This window comes from Hemitrygon akajei, chromosome 10 (assembly GCF_048418815.1).
Source record: "Hemitrygon akajei chromosome 10, sHemAka1.3, whole genome shotgun sequence".
Lineage (NCBI taxonomy): Eukaryota > Metazoa > Chordata > Chondrichthyes > Myliobatiformes > Dasyatidae > Hemitrygon > Hemitrygon akajei.
In genome coordinates, this window is record NC_133133.1 from 14,552,861 (window position 1) to 14,577,253 (window position 24,393).

At 41.6% G+C, this 24,393-nt stretch overlaps 1 protein-coding gene across 3 annotated transcripts in view; it reads left to right on the forward strand.

Moving 5' to 3' along the window:
* The window catches only part of il1rapl2 (interleukin 1 receptor accessory protein-like 2), a 1,249,784-nt gene that overhangs the window by 163,106 nt on the left and 1,062,285 nt on the right, over positions 1-24,393 (forward strand). The gene's annotated exons all lie outside the window — the stretch shown is intronic.

The window sequence follows — 24,393 nt, forward strand, 5'->3', positions numbered from 1 at the left end:
CTCTGACTCTGGATTTTTCCTCAGGGTATACTCCCAAAACCTTTCCCGTGAGCGGGTATAGCTGCATGGCAGCAGAGGTTTGAAATCGGAGTTTTCCCTCTCCTAGATGAGCTGCCATCTCGGTTAACGAGCCCCATCTGCCCGGTTTTAAAACCAGCTGGTTTTAAGGTGAAATGTGTAACATGATAAGATATCGAGTGGATAGTCTGAGTTGTTTTCCCAGGGTGGAAATGGCAAATACAAGGGGGCATAATTTTAAATTCTGGAAATTATAGGGGAATGTCAGAGGTAAGATTTTTAGACTGTGAGTGCAGGGTGTATGGAACGTCCTGCAGAGACATTAGTGATATTTAAGAAACTTTTAGATAGGCATATGGATGATAGGGAAATGGAGGGTTAGGTAGGAGGGAAGGATGAGATTGATCTTAGAGTCGCTTATAGGATCAGCACAGCATTGTGGGCTGGAACATCTGTACGGTGCTGTAATGTTCTATGAAATCCAATTAGTCTTCTCAGATAAACAAAAAAAAAACTTCCATAGCACTGTTGAAAACAGCATCAAAACCAATCAAAGCTCCTCTTCTAACATGGCCTTAAGAAGATCACCTGTTGAAATGTTGCTGTATGTGATGTCTGCTGTGTCAAAGTGGCTGCTTTAGTATCTTCTCTATGGCAATTATCAGACCTTATTGACTGGCACCCTTAGAAAGGGAAAGGCACAATTTGAATGCAAGCTTTACTGTTTTTTATATATATTTCAGACCTTTTAATCCATAATAATCTTTTCAGAATGTCATCTCACTGATTTTCCATATCACATGAAGAATAACAGGGGCTCGAAGTAAAATGAGTCTCTTGACTGTAATCGATTCCAATTTCTCCTGAAATATTTATCTGCAGTTTTTATATTTAGTCACTTTTGACTAGATTTTAACCCTAAAAATGGATCATTTCAATTCAGGGTTAAGAGTAAATACTAAAATTGCAAAAGTGCAAAAGAATATTGATTCAAGACATGGGCAGCCAATCCAGTTTTAGAAAGTGGTCAAGTGATTTAAATATGTTAATGACACTGGAAGCCTCAGATTTACAAACAAGAGAAAATCTGCAGATGCTGGAACTCCAAGCAAAACACACAATATGCTGAAGGAACTCAGTTGGCCAGGCAGCATCTATGGAAAAGAGTAAAGTCAACGTTTTTGGCCAAGATCCTTCATCAGGACATTTGGGTGGTCTGTACTATAGCCACGTTAATGTGGTCATACCTTTCTTATTTCTCAGCTCCACCCATAATACCTCACTAGTCAAGTTCTCCAGCCTGACCTGCTGTGACATTTTCCCTGATTAGTAACACCACCCCTCCTCCTTTAACCCTGCCCACTCTGACACGTCTAACACAACGGAACCCTGGATCCAAGTCTCACCAATGGCTACATCATAATTCCAGATGTCCTCCCATGCCCTGAGCTCATTTGCCTTTCCTATGATACTTTTTGAGTTGAAATATATGCAGCTCAAGACATTAGTCGCACCATGCTCATCCTTTTGAATTCTGACTTTGTCTGAGATCTTAGCAACATCTGCCTCCACAGCCTCTCCACTAACTGTTCTTGGACACTGGTTCTCATCCCCCTGCAACTCTAAACTCCATTGTGCAGCATCAACAAATCTTCTAGCTATTTGACCCCTTCCAATTTCAGGTGCAAACCGCCGCTTCTCTACAGATCCTACTTTCCCTGGAAGAGAACCAAATGATCCAAAAATATTACGTCCTCCCTTCTACACCAATTCCTTAGCCGTGTATTAAACTGCATTATCTTCCTAGTTCTGACCTCACTAGCATGTGGCATGGGTAGCAACCTGAGATCACAACCCTGGAGATTTTGCCCTTTAACATAGTACCTATCTCCCTAAGCAGACCCTCATCACTCATCTTATCCATGTCATTGGTACCTTCACAGACACGACCTTTGGCTGCTCACCGTCCCACTTAAGAATGTTGAGGACTCAATCTGAGATGTTCCAGACTCTGGCAGCCAGGAGGCAACATACCATCTGGGAATCTCGTTCTCGCCCATAGAACCTCCTGTCCGTTCCCCTACGAATTTCCAATCACCATCGTGCGCCTCTTCTTCCCCCCTTCCCTTCTGAGTCACAGAGGCAGACTCAGTGCCTGAAACCCTAATGCTGTGATTTTCCTCTGTTAGGTCATTCCCCCCTCAACAGTATACAATTGGGTATACCTGTTGTTGAGTGGAATGGCCACACGGGGACTCTGCACTGGCTGTTTAACCCTTTTCCCCTTCCTGACTGTCACCAGTTTCCTGTGTCCTGCACCTTGGGTGTAACCACCTCTCTATATGTCCTATCTCTCACCCCTTCAGCCTCCCGACTGATCCAGAGCTCAACCAGCTCCACTCCGCAACACGGATTGTTAGAAGCTGCAATTGGATGCACTTCTTGCATTTGAGGTCATTAGGGACTCCGGAGGTCTATCTGCCTTCCCACATCTGTCAAGAGGAACATTCAACTACCCTACCTCTACTGTCCTAACTAAGCAGATAGAAAGAAGGAGAGGGAAAAAATACTTTAGCTACAGCTTTTCTTTTTTTTTTGCTTTATCTGGCTGAAGCCTCTCTTCGCTGAAGCTTTGAAGAGGTAAAGCCTCAAAAATTCCACGCTAACTCTGTCCACTCATATGATGGCCACTGCGCTGGCCCCTTCCTTCCTTTAATCTGCTATTGCTAATCAATCCCAAACACCGATTGATCACTGGCCAGAGGTCAACTTACACTGCTGCGATCCAACACTGCCTTTTTCTACTTGGTCTGGGGACCTGATTAAAATACTCCCCCCCCAACCTCTAATGTCCAGATTGGTCACTGATCAGAGCTCAGTTTATCATGGTGGAGATGCTTGGGAGTTCATGATATCTCAAGAGCAATGGGATCTGGTGTCTAGCCACCTGACACTTAGCCTCTGGTAAGGTCACTCATGATGGTAAGGTCGAGTGGGAGGTTCCAGATGAAGAGTGATCCAACCAAGATCTTAACGATGGAGGTGGTGGAAAATGATGACACAACACGACAGCAGTGAATGTGGAGGAGGGCTTCAGCAGTGAAGGGTTCCCAGTTGTCTTGTATTCCATGCCACTGGACACTGATCCCACTCTGTCAAGGACCATGTGGTGACTGCTTATGTATCAGCCTCCCCAAGTTAAACAAAGTCATGCACAGGTGTTCTCCATTAAGGGATCCACCCTAACATCCCAGCTATGTGAATCCCAGATCAGTCTCTACAGCTATCCGAGGACCCACCAACAGACAACTCTTTTGGAGAGCATCATATTCAACTTGAGTGATTCCAGGTACTAGTTGTCCTGTAGACTAGAGTCCACGATGTTGTACCAAACTAATTAAGCTAGTTCACTAAGCTTACCCTTTCTGCCTACACAATGTCCATATCTCTCTATTCATTGCACAGTCATGTGTCTATCTAAGAGTCTCTTCAGGAAACTTGTATCTGCCTCTATGACAACCCCTGGCAGTGCACTTCAGACACCCACCCTCTGTATAAAAAGAAAATTGCTCTACAAATCTCCACTGAACTTAACCCCCTGACCCCTAATATTAGACATTATTTGCTGCTCCAGAGAAAACAAGTCAATCTCTCCATATAGCAGCTGCCCTCGAATGCAGACAACAATATGGTAAACCTGTTCTGCACCCTCTCCAAAGCCTCAACATCTTTCCCATAATGGGCTGATCAGAACTGAATGCAATATTCCAGATGTGACCTAACCAGGGTTTTTATGAAGCGGCAACTTAACTTCCTGACGATTGAACTCTATCCCTCAACTAAAGTATGCCGTATGCCTTCTTTACCCACTATCAACCCATGCAACCGCTTTCAGAGAGCTATGGACTTGGACCCCAAGATCCCTCTGAACATCAACACTGTTGTTTACTACATATGTCTCTTTACGTTTGATCCCCGAGTGCAAAACCTTGCACTTGGCCATATTGAACTCCATCTGCCATTTCTGCGCCCATTGTTGCAAACAAGATTTTCCAGATGCTGCCTAGATTAGAGAGCATATTGCATGAGAATAGTTTGAGAAAGCTAAGGTTTTTGTCTTTGGAGAGAAGGAGGATGAGAAGTGATTTGATAGAGCTGTACAAGATGATACAAAGTGTAGATAGATTGGGCAGTATGAGCCTTTTTTTCTAGGGCAGAAATGGTTAATATGAAAGGGCATAACATTAAGGTGTTTAGGGAAAAGTATACGGAGGATGTCAGAAGTAAGTTTTGACATAGAGAGTGATGGTTGCTAGGGGCAGTGATAGAGGCAGATACTTAAAGGACATTTAAGACACTCATAGTTAGGTACATGTATGAATGAAAAATCGAGGGCTTTGTAGGAGAGAATGATCTTAGGGTCAGCACAATATCATGAACCAAAGAGCCTGTACTATCTGTACTGTTCTACATTCCTTTCTGATCAATATCCTGCCGTGTCCTGTGACAACTTCTGCACTTTCCACAATGCCACCAATCAACACCACCAGCCAACCTATTACACTGAATAATATATTGATTTCTGTATGTTCCAGTGAGGCGTTGGAGTTTTCAATGGAAAATCCTAAAAAAGGTAGTGGATTTGACCCAGTACATCATGGGTAAAGCCGTCCCAACCATTAAGCACATCTACGTGAAACACTGTTGATGGAAAGTAGCACCTATCATCGAGAACCCCACCACCTAGGTCATGCTGCCTTCTCACAGACAGGACTCGCATCACCAGGTTCTAGAACAGTGACTACTTTTCAATTATCAGGCTCTTGAATAAAAGGGAATAACTATACTCACTTGCCTCATCATGGGAATGTTCCTACAGCCAATGATTTCACCCTAAGGACTCTTTATTTCATTATCTCATGTTCTCGTTGTTTATATTTTCATTTGCACAGTCTGTTGCCTTGGGCACTCTAGCTGGTCTTTCACTGACCCTATTATAGTCACTATTTAATAGATTTGCTGAGCATAACCATAAGAAAATGAATCTCAGGGTTATATATGCACTTTGATAATAAAGCTTACTTTGAACTTTGAGTTTCTAGGTACACCAGGTGAATGGCCACAGTGATTAGTACTTCAGTGTCATGTTGTGTCCAAGGTGTTAATAAAGATTAAAAAGATCAGCTTTATTTGTCACATGTAGGTCAAAAGATGCAGTGAAATGCGCCATTTGTGTCAAATCAAATCAGCGAGGATTGTGCTTGGCAGCCTGCAATTGTCATCATGATTCCAGCGCCAGCAAAGCATGCCCAAAACGTAATTCTTTGCAGTGTAGAGAAGGAAGCCGGGGAGAATGTACAAATTCTTTACAGACAGTGGCGGGAGTCAAACCCCGATCTTATGGATGGCACCATAAAGCGTTCCCTTTAACAGCCACACTATCATTTGTTATGTGCCATGTATGCAATGGGCAATCATGGTCTTTCCATGACCATGATTGTTCTTGGCAAAATTTTCTACAGAAGTGGTTTGCCATTGCCGTCTTCATCTGGGTGGTGTCTTTAAAAGGTGGGTGACCCCAGCCATTAGCAATACTCTTCAGAGATTGTCTGACTGGTGTCAGTGGTCGTATAACCAGGACATGTGATATGCATCGACTGCTCATCCGACCTTTCATCACCTGCTCCCACGGCTTCACGTGACCTTGATCAGGGGGACTAAACAGGTGCTACATCTTGCCCAAGGGTGATCTGCAGGCTAGCGGAAGGAAGGAGTAACGCATCTTAGAGGCAGATGCATCTCTACCCCGCCACACTACCATGCTGCCTGTAAAAAAAAACTACATCAGGAGTGGGATATGAACTCACACCTCCAGGGCAAAACAATCTGAATTCCAAAACTAATTGCAGTCTTGTCGGATTTGCTGATGTTGCTGAATTTGAGACAATGATGCAAAGTAAGCACTTGGTAAAAGACACACACACACACACAGAGTATATAAAAAGTTCTGTGGCTGTGTGTTACAAGTTACACAGATTCCCCAAGTGAAAGAGGAAAAGCCACACTTTGTAAGAGAATGACTGAACTGGATCTTTGGAAGTCTAACTGAACTACCGGTATCTTTGGAGTTTAGAAGATTAAACATTGATGTTATTGAAACATATAAGAGCCTTTGAAATATGACAGTGTAGATTTAGAGATACTTCCAGCAGAAGGAGAATATATATATAATAAATTAAATAAGTGGCGTGAAAAGAAATCAAAAGAAAAGAAAAATATAGTGAGGTAGTGTATATGGGTTCATTGTCCATTCAGAAATCTGATGATTAGTGATGATTCCAGGATTAGCAAACATCCTCTTGTAACTGTGTGAATGCAATTCTTAGCTTTTCCAATCTACTCTATTTCTTATACTGAATCTGTGCATTTACTGTTCTGCAAATTATTTTATGATCCATCTTCAGCATGTTCAGAAAGGCTTGATGTTGGCATGATTGGAGTAGAAGTGATTGCTCCTCTTTGCTTACCTCCCCAACTAGCTCCGCACTCCCAGCTCATTGTACCTTACTGGTTTAGAGAGTTTGACCTCTTATTGATTGAGCAGACTTGCTGAACGCTCATTGAGCTGAAACGTTGCCTGGCCTGCTGAGCATTTCTGCTGCTTTCTGCTTTGTGTGTGCTAAAGTGAGCAAGTGAGTGGGAAGCATCAATCTGAACTTGAGAGCTTGAGCTTTACGTGTTGTCAAGACATTTAGGATGTGAAAGGTTTAGAGACGGTGCAGAGATTTGCCAGGATGCCTTCTGGAGTGGAGGACGTGTCTTATGAGCATAGGTTGAACAAGCTAGCACTTTCCTCTTTGAGAAGGAGGAGGATGAGAGGTGTCTTAATAGAGGTCTACAAGAGGATCAAGTTGACAGCTAGAGACTTTTGCCTAGGGCAGCAATGGTGAATACAGGTGGGTATAATTTTAAAGTGATTGGAGGAAGCAACACTTGGGGGAGATTTCAGGGGTAGGTTTTTTACACAGAATGCCCAGTGGTGGTGGTAGAGGCAGATACATTGGGACATTTAAGAGTCTCTTAAATAGGCACGTTAGTTAGCTACTGCCCCTTGTGCTGCTGGCACTCAGAGCATCAGTGAAGGTCCTCCTCCTCTGCCTCTCCATACCATCACACCAATATAGAAGGATTCTTCATTACTATTTCAGTACAAAGTTTTTAACCAGTCGGGGTTGTTAGTCCTGAACTGAACCCCTGAACCCGGTGAACTGGTGCACCACTCTTCGTCTGGCCTCTACCTTCTGATCTGTTTGGCACGGGTGACTCTACCAGGAGCCAAAGCTCAAGGCTCTGAATGTAGGCAACATAGCTCTTTGGCTCATTGAGGCACACAAGCCCCCAAGCCCTACGACAAGGCTGTGGTTCTGTTGGAGAAGATAGGCACATGAATAAAAGAAAGATTGAGGGTTGTGTGGGAGCGAATGTTTAGCTTGATTTTAGAGTAGTCTAAAGGCTTGGCACATGCTGGGCCGATGGGTCATTGTTGTGCTGTAGTGTTCTGTGTTCTAAGACTAAGACATCATCTACATATTACTTCAGGGCATGCATTGGATTTGTGGATTATCCATTAGTTGGAAGAGGACTGTTGTTGAATTCATGTATGCACAGCTAAGTTAACAAGGTCTAGGAAAATGAGTCTTCAATGTTGCACCCTATGGATATTAATTGGTTCAGAAACCTACACTTGACAAGGTTTCCTAGGCTTCAATCTCTCCGTGCAAAGATTTTTTCAGGTTTCTCTTCCTCCCCTGTACGCCTTCACTTAATGAGTCATTACAGTGAATGACAAGACATTCGGTAATTCTTCTGTGCAAACTGCAGTGTAACCACTTCATTACCACTCCTTCCATTTATCATCACCTACTGCGTGTCCAAGTAGTGTATCATAATGCATGCATTATCCTGTGTTTCTCATTTATCTAGCATTCCTGCACAAATCAATTGTGAAAAAGGGAAAGGAAGAGAGAGACAGGCCTGAACGGTTCCCTGTTTAAGCTTTGCACTGTCACTGCTTGTTTTCAGCTCCACTCTGTTTCTCTCCAGTGGCGGAGGATGAAGGAAAATATGATAGAGGTTCATAAGATTATAAGAGGGATAGATAGTGTAGAAATACAGTATCTGTTTCCCAGAGTTGAAATGTCTAGTACCAGAGGGTATGCATTTAAATTGGGAGGGAATAATTTCAAAAGAGATGTGAGGGGCAAGACTTTTACACAGACAGTGGAAAGTGCTGCCTGTAGTGGTGGTAGAGGCAGATACATTAGGGACTTTTAACAGGCGTTTAGAATAGGCACATGTACATATATAATTGTATGGTCGTGTTTTTACTTATAATCTACATGTGCTTTCATATGTGAGGACTGGTCCTCAAAGCCACAGTGTCACTTTGCAAGTGTCATGGGTCACCCAGCAGATGATATCAAAGGGCAGCGGGGCCTGGACTATATATTAGATAGATAGATAGATAGATAGATAGATACTTTATTCATCCCCATGGGGAAATTCAACATTTTTTCCAATGTCCCATACACTTGTTGTAGCAAAACTAATTACATACAATACTTAACTCAGTAAAGATATGATATGCATCTAAATCACTCCCTCAAAAAGCATTAATAATAGCTTTTAAAAAGTTCTTAAGTAGTTTACTTAGATACATTAAATACAATCAACCCCGGCACTTTAACATATCTTACTCCTGGCGGTTGAATTGTAAAGCCTAATGGCATTGGGGAGTATTGACCTCTTCATCCTGTCTGAGGAGCATTGCATCGATAGCAGCCTGTCGCTGAAACTGCTTCTCTGTCTCTGGATGGTGCTATGTAGAGGATGTTCAGAGTTTTCCATAATTGACCGTAGCCTACTCAGCGCCCTTCGCTCAGCTACCGATGTTATACTCTCCAGTACTTTGCCCACGAAAGAGCCCGCCTTCCTTACCAGCTTATTAAGACGTGAGGCGTCCCTCTTCTTAATGCTGCCTCCCCAACACGCCACCACAAAGAAGAGGGCGCTCTCCACAACTGACCTATAGAACATCTTCAGCATCTCACTGCAGACATTGAATGACACCAACCTTCTAAGAAAGTACAGTCGACTCTGTGCCTTCCTGCACAAGGCATCTGTGTTGGCAGTCCAATCTAGCTTCTCGTCTAACTGTACTCCCAGACACTTGTAGGTCTTAACCTGCTCCACACATTCTCCATTAATGATCACTGGCTCCATATGAGGCCTAGATCTCCTAAAGTCCACCACCATCTCCTTGGTCTTGGTGATATTCTGCATTGTTGTATTTTTACTGATGAAACTGATGATTTGTTGACTTGTATGTGAGAGGACCGTGGGGGTGGGGATGTGGTGAGCATATGTGATTGTGATCTTTTGTGTGCATACTGTGTGTGACTGTTGGTAATGTATTTTTGCACCTTGACCCCGTAGTAACACTGTATCATTTGGCTGCATTCATGAGTATCCGTGTGTGGTTAAGTGATGATTAAACTTGAAATGAATTTTTACATGAACGTGAGGAAAATGGAAGGATATGGGCATTTTATAGGCAGAAGGGATTAGATTAGCTGGCCATTTGATGACTAATTTAGTTGGTTTGGCACAAAATTGTGGGCTGAAGGGCCTGTTCCTGTGCTGTACTGTTCTATGTATTTTATCTTGCGTTTCAGTTCATTCTGACTAAGTTCACAGAAAGAAATTTGGCTATTATGTGTTCTATTCCTACTCGTGGTTTTTAAAATTAAATATAAAGCAATTATTTGTGATTTTTTAAAATAAGAATTGTTGACCTTGTACACACGTGCATATCTCACTACCCTTACCATTACAACATCCACATAAGCCTTTCCCCTCCACTGTCCCTCTGCAGATTTTACTCCCCCACACCTCCACCATGCAAGGCCACTTTATACTTACACTCCACATCTCATATCTACACTGATACAGTCACTGTCCTAAGTCGTTACTTTATTTTGGTACGTTTCCACCCTGTGTTTTTGTATAAGACCAGAATTAGGCCATTAGGCCCATCGTGTCTGCTCCATCTTTTCATCATGGCTGATGCATTTCATTCTCAGCCTCAATCTCCTGCCTTGTCCCCGTATCAATTCATGCCCTGACCAATCAAGAATTTGTTAACCTCTGCCTTAAGTGTACATAATGGCTTAGCCTCCATAGCCATCTGTGACAATGAATTCCACAGATTCATCAATCTCTGGCTATAGAAATTCCTCCTCTCTGTTCTAAATGGACATCCCTCTATTCTGAGGCTGTATCCTCACCGTAGGAAGCATACATTCCAAATCTACTCTGTCAAGGCCTTTCAACATTCGATAGGTTTTAATGAGATCTCCTGCCCCCCAGTTATTCTGAATTCCACTGTGTACAGGCCCAGAGCCAAAAAGTATGCCCTGCTGTTACCTACAAGAGTTCCTCTTGCCAAGAGTCACTTTGTCACTTTATCAGTTCATGTCAGAGTCACCTTATGTTCAGATACTTTATGTGCATACAATCAGTCTATGTACATAAGATAATCTTATGCACTGTATATACGGTCACACATAACAGTTAGTTGTAGCATATAAAACAGTGTTTTATAGGATTTCTTATATATTTATATATTTTTTGTTTTTTATATGCTTATTGTGTATGTTTTATACTGCATTGAATCCCAAGTAACAATCATTTTGTTCTCCTTTACATCTACACGGAACACTGTCACAGGAAAGCAGCATCCATTGTCAGCAACCCCCACCAACCAGATCATTGGTTCAAAGGTCCCATTTAATATCAGAGAATGTATACAGTATACAACCTGAATTTCTTACTTTTCACAAAAATCCTCAACACAGAAAAAAACCCCAAAGAATGAATGACAGAAAAACACTAGAACCCTAAACCCCCACCCCCTTTCCCATGCACAAGCAGCAGTAAAGCATCAACTTTCCTCCAACAACCACCCCCCCCCCCGTCTCCCAAATTGTTCCAGCAGGAAGTGGCAGCACCCACCATGCACAGTGCAAGCAATAGCAAAACTACAGTCCATAACCCAGCATTCTGACATGCCTCGAGCTCTCTCTTTCTCACGAACAAGGGAGAGAGAGGTATCATTCCTTCCACAGTGAGATGGGAGGTCAACCTCTCTCTGTTTTGATGTTACAGTCTGCAGCTTTGCTTTTATTTCTGATTCAAGAATCGGCAGCAAACTCTCTCCATCAAGAGAAAGAGAGAGAGCAAGTGATCACTCGACTGCCAAGGCCTCTGACAGCTGCACACGCCATTTCAATGTTTTAATCTTCCACAATGCTTCGGCTGGCAACAGCAGCGAGGAATCGGGACCCAGGCCGCTCCTGGAGCTATTGAAATGCTAGGCTGTTCGGCGAGCTCCAAGAGCAGGAAACCACTGCTGTGAAGAATCGCAGTTAGAGTGCAGCTGTAGATCACGGACTCCAACAGAACCCCAGCCAGCTTGAAAAGGAACAGTGAAAAAAGAAACATTAAAGAGAGGAATTTAAGCTGTTTCACAGATAAACTCGAAGAAGTCACCCTCTGATACCCTCTTAGCTCCTCGAACATTCTGTCAATTTATCATCAAAGTATGCATATGACACTATATACATACCTGAGATTCATTTTCTTGTGTACATTCACAGTAGATACAATAGAATCAATGAAAAACTGCACACAAAGATGGACAAACAACCAATGGCCAAAAGAAGACAAACTGTACTAATAGAAAAAAAAACCCAAATAATTAGGAAATAAAGAAAGAAAGAAAGAAATACTGAGAACATGATTTGTAAGTTGTAGAGTCCTTGAAGTGAGTCTATAGGTTGTGGAACCAGTTTAGCGTTAATAATAATAATACTTATTTATAGATCCACCTTCATGCAGATGATGTAGTTCAAATGCTTTACAATGGGATAAAGTGCAAACATGAAAACAGAATAAAAATAAATAGGAATATAAAAGGCAAAAATATGTTCGTTAAAATCAAGGTTAAATAAATAGATTTTGAGCTGGTGTTTAAAAGTGTCAACTGAGTCTGCATCCCTTATAATTTTAGGTATTGAACTGCAAAGTTTAGAAGTGTAGTTTATAATTCTGTATCTGACCTGTCAATCATCATTTGAGAAAGATTGTTGAAATTTAAGAGACTGGTGGAAGGAGGTCTGAGAGCTCAAGCAGGATAATGAAATGAAAGTGAATCTGTGATGTGTTCAGGTCCCTAGAGTTTTAAGAACAAGTAAGAGAACTATAAAATAATTCAAAAAGATATTGGAAGCCAATACAGACTAGTTAGGATAGGAGTGATATGTTCCCTCAACGTGATTTTGGTTAAAAGTCTAGCAGTCATGTTCTGAATGAGTTGAAGTTTGTCAATTTATTACTTTGGAAGGCCAGTAAAAAAAAGTGCATTGCAGTAATCTAGTCTATTTTTTGTAAAGGTGTGAATTTGTTTTTCAGCATCCATGCAAGGACAAAAACAGATGGACCTTTGCAATATTTCTTAAGTGTAGAAATGTGGCTTTGGTCACTGGCTTTATATGGAATTTAAAATTCAAATCAGAATCAAGGGTAACACCTCATATTATCCTTGATTCAGATTCTGTTGAAGTGAGTGAAGTTATCCATGCTAGTTTAGGAGCCTGAACATTGAAGGGTAATAACTATTCCTGAACCTGGTGGTGTGGGACCTAAGGCTCTTGTACCTCCTTTATGATGGCAATTGCAAGAAGAGAGCATGACCCGGGGTAGTGGAGGTCCTTGATGATGGGTGTTGCTTATTTGTGGTAGCTTTTCTTGTAGACATGCTCAATGATGGGGCTGTTTTTTACTGTGATGGACTGGGGGCTGTATCCATTACTTTTTGTAGCTATTCCATTCATGGGCATTGGTGTTTTCGTACCAGGCGATTATGCAACCAGTCAAGATACTTTACACTGTACATCTATAGAAATTTGTTAAAGTTGTAGATAACATGTTGAATCTATTCAATTTCTAAGAAAGTAGAGCGCTGCTGTGCCTTCTTTGTAATGACACTTAAGTTCTGGTCCCAGGACAGATCCTCTGAAGTAATAACACCACAAAATTAAAGTTGTAAAATTGCAACTATTTGGACTTTTACACTGAATTTTACTTCAGAAATGTGTGCATGTGATTCGGGGATGAAGAAAACGCATCATTGGCCAATTTCGGAACATCACAGAAACATACCGTCCTGTTGGTTGGATCCAGATTCACTCTTTCCAAAAGGGAGTGAACCAAACTCCATCAGAAGAAGATGAGCATGTGGGCAGAGGGAAAGGTTACCTGAGGGCTGGGTCTCCTGTCTATTACTATATACTAACTTGAGATTAATTTTATTTTATGTAGTTACAAGCAAAGAAATACCATAGAATTTTATATAAAAAAGAACTACACATAAACAGACAAAAAAAACAACCAATATGCAAAGAAATACAACATAGAATGTAGAACACTTATGCACAGTACAGGCACTTCAGTCCACAATATTCTGCCAACCATTTAGTATACTCTAAGATCAATCAAACCTTTCCCAAAGTTCAAAGTAAAATTTATTATCAGGGTACGTACATGTCACCTCATACAACCCTGAGATTTTTTTTTTGCTGGCATACTTAGCAAATCTATGGAACAGTAACTGTAGACTGTAAACTTCAAGAACTATGAATTGTAAACAAACTGTGCAAATGTAGATATAAATAAATAGCAATAAATAACAGGCCTGAAATAAAAAATGTATTAGAGTCCTTAAATGAGTGTACCTATCCCTTCTGTTCAAGAGCTTGATGGTTGAGAGTATTAACTGCTCTTGAAGTTGGTGGTGTGAGTACTGAGGCTCTTGTACCTTCTACCTGATAGATAGATAGATAGATAGATAGATACTTTATTCATCCCCATGGGGAAATTCAACTTTTTTCCAATGTCCCATACACTTGTTGTAGCAAAACTAATTACATACAATACTTAACTCAGTAAAAAATATGATATACATCTAAATCACTATCTCAAAAAGCATTAATAATAGCTTTTTAAAAAGTTCTTAAGTCCTGGCGGTAGAATTGTAAAGCCTAATGGCATTGGGGAGTATTGACCTCTTCATCCTGTCTGAGGAGCATTGCATCGATAGTAACCTGTCGCTGAAACTGCTTCTCTGTCTCTGGATGGTGCTATGTAGAGGATGTTCAGAGTTATCCATAATTGATGGCAGCAAGAGAAAAGAGCATGGCCTTGATGGTGAGGATGTTTGATAATGGAGGCTACTTTCCTACAGCAACACTTCACGAAGATATGCTCTGTGGTTGGGGGGGGGGGGGGTGGTTTCGGCTGTGATGAACTTTATTTCCGAATTTACTTCCTTTTGTAGGATTTTCTGCTCAAAGGGATTGGTATTCTCATACCAGGCCATAATACAACCAATAAGTACACTTTCTACCACACATCTATAGAAGTTTGCCAAAGTTTTTGATGACATGCCAATCCTCCACAGACTCCTGAGGAAGTAGAGGTGCTGTCATGCTTTCTTTGCAATAACATAAAGTGTGTCCAGGACAGGTCCTCTGAGGTAGTGATGCCTAGGAATTTAAAGTTACTGGCCCTCTCTGCCTCTGATCTTCCGAGGACCACTGGCTCGTAGACCTCTGGTTTTTCTCTCCTGAAGTCTACAATCAGTTCTTTGGTCTTATTGATGGTGAGAGTGTGTTGTTGTTATACCATTCAGCCAAGTTTTCAGTCTCCCTCCTGTATGCTGGTTCATCACCTCACCTTTGATACAGCCCACCACAGAGATGTCATCAGCAAACTTGTATATGGTGTTGGGGCTGTCATAGGTGTAAAGCGATTAGAGCAGGGGGCCAATGATGGAGATTGTGGAGGAGATGTTTTTGCCAATCTGAACTGAGTGGGGTCTACAAGTGAGGAGATCTGGAATTTAATTGCACAAGGGGGTTCTGAGGCCCAGGTTTTGGAGTTTACTGATTAGAGGGGATGATGCTGTTAAATGCTGAACTGTAATCAATAAGGTGCATCCTGAAGTATGCATCTTTGCTGAGCAGGTTTGTGTGAAGAGCCAACGAGATAGCATCTGCTGTAGATCTGTTGCTTTAGTAGGCGAACTGGAGTGGATCGAAGTCACCATTCAGACACGAGCTGATATGTTTCAACACCAGCCTCTCAAAACACTTCAGCACTGTGGATGTAAGTACCACAGGGCGATAGTCATATAGACAGGTTACCATGATCTTCTTGGGCACCGGAATGATTGAAGGCTGCTTGAAGCAGGTGGGTACCACGTAATGCCAGAGCAAGAGATTGAAGAGATCCATGAATACACCAGCCAGTTAGAAGGCACAGGTCTTCAGTACTCGGTCCAATACTCCATCCGGGCTGCATACTTTCCTTGGGTTCACTCTCTTGAAGGCAGCCTGCACGTTATCTTCAAATACTGACCCCAAAGGGTCATTGGGAGACATGGGGGTACATGATTGTTTCTCCCTGTTCTGGTGGTCAAATGAGCTCATCTGGAAGTGAAGCTTCACTGTCCCCTATATCACAAGATTTAACTTTGTATATGGTGATGGCATTCAAACCCTGCCACAGCTTTCGAGCATTCCTCGTTGATTCCAGTCTAGTCCAGAATCTCCACTTCACCTGAGAGTTGGCTGTCCAGAGAGAGGCCATACCTGAACCTCTTGTAGCAATCTTGATCTCTAGACTTGAATGCTTCTGATCTGGCTCTCGGCAAATTCTGGATTTCATTGTTCACGCAAGGCATCTGATTGGGGTAAATCCTGAATGATTTTGTGGGACACACTCATCCACAACTGTTTTAATAATGTCCGTAACAACCCTGGTGTAGTCATTCAGGTCCTCAGATGAGTTCTCGAACACGGCCCAGTCCAGTGACTCAAAGCAAATCGGTAACTGTTCCTCAGCCTCCTGCAACCACATCTTAGTTGTCTTGATCTCTGGGACTTTGCTTTTTAGGCTCTGTCTGTATGCAAGTAGTAGGAGTACAGCCAAATGATCCGACCTACCAGGTAGGAATGATAGGCCTTCCTTATCGTAGTGTAGCAGTGGTCTAGTGTGTTGGGACCACTGGTGAAACAGGTTACTTACTTGTGATAATTGGGCATGATTTTCTTCAAACAGGCCTAGTTAAAGTCACCAACTATAATTTGAAATGTTTTGGGATGAGCTGTTTCTTGCTTACAGACAGCATTGTGCAGTTTCACGAATTCTTACTTATAATCGGCCGCTGATGGTATGCAAACTGCGGTCTGGATCATGGATGAGAACTCTTGAGGCAAGTAGAATGGGCTACATTTAATCATTAGTTGTTCTAACTCATGGGAACAAGAAGTTGCATAACCCCAGTGTCTTTGGACCAATGAGAATTGTCTGAAAAAGCATACGCCACCTCCTCTTTCCTTGCCAGAATTTGAGGTTTGATCCATTCTGAAAATTGTAAAACCTCCTGGTTGGATAGCTGCATCCAGTGTGTTCACTGTTAACCAAGTCTCGGTGCAACAAACAACTGAGATCGGCCTCATCTGCCTCTGATACAGCAGCCTTGCCCTGAGATCACCAACCTTATTTTCAAGTGACTGTGCATTCACCAACAAGATGCGAGGCAGAGGAAGTCTCATCCCCCTGTGCTTCAGTCTGATTTGAATCCAGCTTCTCCTGCCATGTTTTTGGCCATGGTGTTGACCCTTAAAGGTGCTGCTTTAACTGCTCTTCATTTAACCATCAATCATGAGATCTGAAGATCATTGATGTAGTTTTGTGCTCTGTTGTGAAGAGGAAATTTACATGCTACCGATTGTAGTGAAAGTAGTTTAGAAGGAGTATATTTAAGAGGAAAACATTTACAATTTCCTGCAGCCCGCAGAGAGTCGCTGATATACACTGGCGTTATCTTGTATGCCCTCCTACATGACTCCAAATTTTTCAAATATCTATGTGCCTATCTAGGAGTTTCTTAATTGTTCAAAATAATAATGAGGGCATGAGGTTTATAAAGTACTTGAATTGAGTCTGTAGGATGGAGAATCAGTTCAATGTTGAGGTGAGTGAAGTTATTCACATCGGTTCAGGAACCAGATGGCTATAGGGTCATAACTGATCCTGACCCTGGTGGTGTGTCTCCTGTATGGTGATAGAAGTAAGAAGACAGCATGGTCTAGATGGTGGGAGTTTTTGATAATGGATGCTGCTTTCTTGTGCCAGTGCTCTGTACATACTATTGAAGAGCTTTGTTCAGCCATAAACACTTCAGCTTCTCCTCAGCTAAAATCAAGGTTCTCCATTTTGTTTTTGGCTTTTATTTGTAGATTTATTTCTGAATTGAATCAAATTCTATCCCTGCAAAGAGGTTTCATTTCATTTGAGTTTTGTGAACACTTGTCATTTGGGTGAGACAATATAAGTATGTCAGGCAATTAAGTTGACACGGCACAGAGTGAAACGTTATGTAGCAGCAATTCCACTCTACATAATATAAAATTACATAGGTGAGAAAGAAAAATATTTGCATTTATATTATGCACTTTCTGCCTCTTTCCAAGAAATTCCCAAGTCCTCTACAGCTAATTAAGTACTTTTAAAATGTCATTGCTGTTGAAGTGCACTCAGCACGTTCTAACAAACAGCTCTGTCATTACAACAACATTGTGTTTTATAAGTATTCTGTAAAACATTGAGAATTGTACTGCTCTGTTTTATTAAAATGTTGGGATTTTTTTTTACTCAGACATGTAAACTGCTACTATACCACAAGATTACAGACCAAGTACATGTATATTTCAGTGCAATGAAAATCTTATCTGCAGCGGCATCATAGAGAGGAGAATTTTTTTCTAAAGAACACAATCTGAACAAGCAAAACAGAAGAGATTTTGCAATGCTTGAAATACAAGGTAACACATACAAAGTGCTGGAGGAACACAGCAGGTCAGGCAGCATCTATAGAAGTTAATAAAGTTTCGGCATCTTGGGCTGAGATCCTTCATCAGGACTCAACAGAAGACTAGCAAACAAAACAGAACAAACTGAAGTTCATTTTAGTACAAAGTGATGAAAGTGGCCATAGTGTTGCCAAGCACAATAGCTAGACACGGCTCCAACGCCGTATTCAAGTTCGCTGACGACACCACTGTAGTAGGCCAAAACAAAGGTGGTGACAAATCAGGAGGGAGATTGAAAATCTGGCTGAGTGGTGCCGCAACAATAACCTTTTACTTAATGTCAGCAAGACCAAGGAGCTGATTAATGACTTCAAGAGGAGGAAACTAGAGGTCCATGAGCCAGTCCTCGATGCAGAATCAGAGGCAGAGAGGGCCAGCAGCTTTAAATTCCTGGTGTTATTATTTCGGGGGCTGTCCTGGACCCAGCACATAAGTACAATTATGAAGAAAGCTTGGCAACACCTCTACTTCCTTAGGAGTTCATGAAGATTCAGCCAGACATCTAACACATTGACAAACTTCTATAGATATGTGGTGGGGAGTATATTGACAAGATGCATCACAGCCTGGTATGGAAACACCAATGCCCTTGAATGGAAAATACTGCAAAAAGTAGTGGATGTGGCTCAGTCCGTCATTGGTAAAATCCTCCCCATCATTGAGTACATCTACATGAAGCACTGCTGTAGGATCCATGATCAGGGCCCACCACCACCTGGGTCATGGTGTTATCTATGCTGATTCAAGAGCCTGGTGGTTGAAGGATTATAAGAGATAAAAGATGAAAGATAAAGATTAGCTTTATTTGTCACATGTACATTGAAACATAGCGTGAAGTGTGTCATTTTGCATCAGATCAAATCAATGAAGATTGTGCCAGGCAGCTTGCATGTGTCACATATCCCGCACCAACATAGCATGCCCAAAACTCACTGACCCTAACCCATACGCCTTTGGAATATGGGAGGAAAATGGAGCACATGAAGGAAACCAATGTGGTCATGTGGAGAATGTACAAATTCCTTATAGACAGTGGTAGGAACTGAACCATGAAGTTACAGCTGACTGTTGTAAAGAGTTGTGCTAACTGTCACTCTACCATGTCACCTATATAATGGGACCTACCCAGTGCAGGTCCACAACCAATGCGCTGGCTTGATATTTTTATTGCCTGTATCTCCCGATGCTTTGTACCACCATCCAATTCTCAATACATAAATACAAGATATTTTGAAGATGCAGGAAGTCTAATGCAATACACACAGATCAGGCAGCATCTATGGAGAGGAATAAACAGCAAAACAAGCCCCTTTCCCCCTTTCTAACCATCCACCCATTCACACACACATATGCTGTGATAATTAATTTAATTTGACTTTCCCTTTGACTTGACTTTGCAAGACATTCTCAGATGTTGGAAATCTTGAGCAATGCACACTAATTTCCTGGTTTCCATCAGCTGGTCAGGCAACATCAGTTCAAAGTTGAAAGTAAATTCATTATAAAAGTACATTTATGTCACCATATACTACTCTAAGATTCACTTTCTTGTGGACATTCACAGAAACTACAAAGAAACACAGAGGAGTCAATGAAAAGCAACACACAACCAAGATGGATGAACAACCAATGGACAAAACAGTTGGTGTTTCGATTCAATACCCTATACTTTTGGTTACAACCGTGAGCTTATTTAATGGCAGAATAGGTGCAAGGGATGAATGGCCTACTCTTTTTGCTCATTCTCATATTATTTTTCTGGTGAGAATTAATTATTCAGATTCAGATTCAGATTATTGTCATTTAGAAACCACAAATGCAGTGTAGTTAAAAAATGAGACAACGTTCCTCCAGAATGATATCACAAAAGCACATGACAAAACAGACTACACCAGAAAATCCACATAACATTTGGCAATCCCCAATCCAGAGTCCGAAGAGGCTGCTGTGTATTAATATCGCGCTACCATCTTAGTGCATTCCCCGGAAAGGAGCTCCAAATCCACCAGACAAAACAAGACCAAAAACTAAAGCTACAAGACCTGCACAAAACCACATAGTTACAACAGTTCAAACAATAGCATAATAGATAAAAAAAACAGACCATGAGCACAGTAAAAATAGTCCAAAGATGTTAAAAGACTATAAGTTCGAAATAAACCACCACACAGTTTCCACAAGTCCTCAGGGTCCTGATAGACTCGTCATCTCATGCAGGCGGCAGAAGGGAATACCCCCGCTATGGACTTCCATGGTGCTGGACTCAAACTCGCAGACGCAGCACACAATGAAAGCTCTGTCAAACCCAGCCTCGCAGGCACTGCACACAGTGAAAGTGACCTGACCGCGGCAGACTCCGAATCCGTCGAACCTCCGAGTCTCTGACCATCCCCTCCGGCACAGCTTCTCTGGGCACCATCCTCTGCTGAGCGTATTAAGATGCCCCCGCCAACAGCCACCGGCAACGCGACTCCGATGATTGGGGGCCTGTTCTTCTCAGCAGAGACCCGGACCTCACAGCAGCCCAGCAATGAAGAAGGCCTTCCTGGAGATTTCCAGATGTTCCTCTGTGCTCCCACGTCCGTTTTTCATCAGATTAGGATTGCGCATGGCACCCCGCTTAATAAATAAAACAAATAACATATCAGCTCTGGAGTGGCCGCTGCAAGCCGCGTCGCGCTGTCATCTGGAAGGTCATGAAGTCATGAAGATTTATGATAAAGTCTTGGAGGAATACAGCACAGAAACAGGCCCTTTCCAAATCATTAAATCCACATTGAGTTTTAGTCACCTATTTACACCAGTCGAAGATTAGCCCCTTTCTCTTTGCATTTTAACAACTCCCCCATTGTTGAGTATTTAATATTTCAGTAATATTAGAGTAATATTATAAATATATTATTTGATTAAGTATTCATTGTTGTTTACATAATACATTATGGGCTATATGTCAAAGTACATAAATATCATACGTCATTAACCCACGTGTCATACGTGGGCAACTCGCTTAAACATACGTGAGTTATTGCCAACTCTGTGTTTTCCTTTAATTAGTTTTATGTCTTGAAGTTATAAAAGATAACTGTGACAATGAGGTACTTTCAATGTGATCCTGAGATGACTACCTGCCTGTTGAAGTGCAGCGAGATGTTTGAGTTAAAAGAAGCGCCGCAAGCTTTCTTCGCAAAAGAAGACGTAGAGTTATAAAAGACAGAAAATGGAAAATTCACAGGTTCATAAACAGTGAGATATTCATTAAAAAAAAACAGAACTGGTTGGCTACATCAGAAAGATAGATGTGTTTAATTGCACAAAGGATAACTGGAATACAGGCAGTCCCCGGGCTATGAATGAGTTCCGTTCCTGAGTCCATCTTTAAGTCGGATTTGTACATAAGTCGGAACAGGTACATCCAGTATTATTTAGCGTCAGTTAGTCAAACGTTTGTCTTAGTATACAGTATATATTTTACCTTTCTATGCATAGAAAACACTTAAGAAACATATATATTCCAATAATTAAATCACAGTGTTGCTTAGTAATAATTGTAGCTTTCATCGGGGCAGGGCCTTTCACATGCTCCATTATTCTCACTTTATCAATTATTCTTTAAAATTGTTCCAATCGTTGACTGACTGTAGCCTAATGCTTTTCTAATGACCAATGGTGTTTCACCTCTTTCCAAACGCTATATTATTTTCACTTTATTTTCAATTGTGATCGCTTCCCGTCAATGGAACAGAAACACTGTAAGCAGCGGGTCCCGAGCTCCGCCGGGTCCTAAGGACCACTGTTCTGAATTCCCTGGGTACTAAAGTCCACCGCACTGAGACAGGTTAAATGAGACAAGTGGGGGCTGTGCTGGATTTGGGTATTTGATCCTCTTCAATATTCTGCGGGGGAATTTAAACTGGAGGTGGCAGTGTTTCTTTTACAAGGTAGAGTTGCGAGCTCGATGTTAACCCGGCATGGATGGAGAGCATACTGGGGAGCAGACTGTCACTGGATCGAACTTAGGAACTTCCATTCTCGAGCCTGGCGCTGATCTCACTGCGCCACCGGCCGACCGGAAAAGGGGGGGCGGGGTCAGGATGAATCTTGCTAAGAAAAATTTAAGCCAAATACAAAGTTACACATGCATTACAGTGGCAATGGCAATAACTTAAAATGGCGGACAGCGTCACGATCCGACTTAAAATGGTGGACGGCGTCACGATCCGACTTAAAATTGTGGACGGCGTTGCGATCCAACTTAAAATGGTGGACAGTGTTCTTCTTCCTCGGTTCGTATGTACGAGTTGTTCATAAGTCGGACGTTCATAACTCGGGGACTATCTGTATGTACACTGAGTGAATTGAGCAGTATATTAATGCAAATGAAATAGCCAATGAAAAGTGAGTGCCAGTTTTGCTGAGTGCATTGGGTTTAAAGGCATATAGTTTGTTTAAAAGTTTGACTGTTCCAACCAAACCAGCCTAAATGATCTCTGCTGATATTGTGAACTTCCTGCAGCAGCATTTGTAACCAAAACCATTGTTGATTGCAGAATGCTTTGGGTTTCCTAAGCAGAATCAAAAGGAAGGGCAGTCCAGTTCAACATTCTTGACTGAATTGAAGAGATTGTCAATTCAGTGATGAGCTTAATGATGCACTTAGAGATCATTTAGTTTGTGGAATCGTACAGCAAAGCATTCAGAACAGCTCCTAACTGAAGCACAACTTACATTTGAAAGAGCAATTGAAATTGCCATATCAATGGAAACAGCAGACAAAGATGCAATTGAATTGCATTCAGGAATGACACTGAGTGTGCATGAAACTCCAAAGTCTAAACAGAAATTGGCCTGGTCAGAAAAAAAAACTGTGTTACCATTGTAGCAGGGCTCACATACAGCAGAAAAATGCAGCTTTAAAGACAAAACTTGCAGAAAATGCTACACAGTAGATCACATACAAAGAGTCTGTCAGGCAGACAAAAATAAATGGGCTGCACAAGGAGGAGATAAAGATAAAAACTCACGTTGCAGTTTCAAAATGAGCACTAATCTGTATCTGGTTGATGAAACATTTGATAATGATGAAAGTGACACAGTATCCTTGAGATTTACAATGTGAAACTCATAGTAGACAAGCTATATGGCTTACACCAGAACTGAGCACCAAATTAATTTCAATAGAATTGGACACTGGCTCGGCTGTTTCAGTCATTCCGCAAAAAGAGTTTGAATGGCGTTTAAAGATACTAAACTAAAGCCTGCAGATATTTATCTATTAACTTGTGAGATGACTCCTGTGGGAATGACATTTGTGACAGTGAAATACAACAACCAACAAGGCACATTGAGCTTGTATGTGGTAAAAACTGGAGGGCCAGCATTATGGCAACGTGAGCAACCGAGACAATGACAAATTGATTGGAGATCCCTACACCATTTGCATGCCATATCCTCTGCAGTAAATTCAACTGAAAGTGAATAATGAAAGGCACTGAATGATGCCACAGCAGTGTTCATGGATGGCATTAGAAATATCTAGTGTAAAATAGTGTTAAATCAAAATGCCACACCCATATTTTGCAAGGTCTATTTGGTTCCTTATTACTTACTTACTGCCCTTTATGCAACTGGGCTTTAGGAATGAAGCCATCTCTGTCTGTCCAAATAGTCACACTCAGATGTAGAAGGCTTCTACATTCTCCATTGCTGTTTCTATATCAAATTTATTTTACCACTCATAGTTGTGAGCACGAGCTGACCACTGAACCTGGAGGAAATGGTTCCTTAATACTATCCATGATAATGTATCCAGTGAGCTAGTTCGCAAGGTGGCTGAAAGAATTCTTGCCAAGGTTGAATGGAGCCCGTGTGCAATGCTAGTGGTTCCAGAAGACAAAAACAAAATGGGTCTGTCAAGATCTGTGGTGATTTTAAGCTCTACATCAACCCAGAACAGAAAGTAGTTCAATACCCTGGCCAGGGTAGGAGATAACTTTGCACACCTTCTGGACAAAAACACTTCAGCAAAGGCTTACCTGTAGATGGAGGTGGAAGAAGATCCAAAGTGTTTCTCACCATAAGCACTCACAAGAGGCTTTATTACTATAATAGGCCTATTTTTAGAGTAGCTTCTGCACCTGCACTCTGGCAGAAAGCTATGGACCACGTGCTGCAGGCACTTGGTGTAATCTGGATGAACATTATTGTTACCAATAAGAATGACAAGGAACGTCTTCAAAATCTGAAGACAGTGTAAATTATGCCACAATGTCACAACCAACAACTCAGCAGCTATGCTATTCTGAGTCTGTCCCTTGTGTTC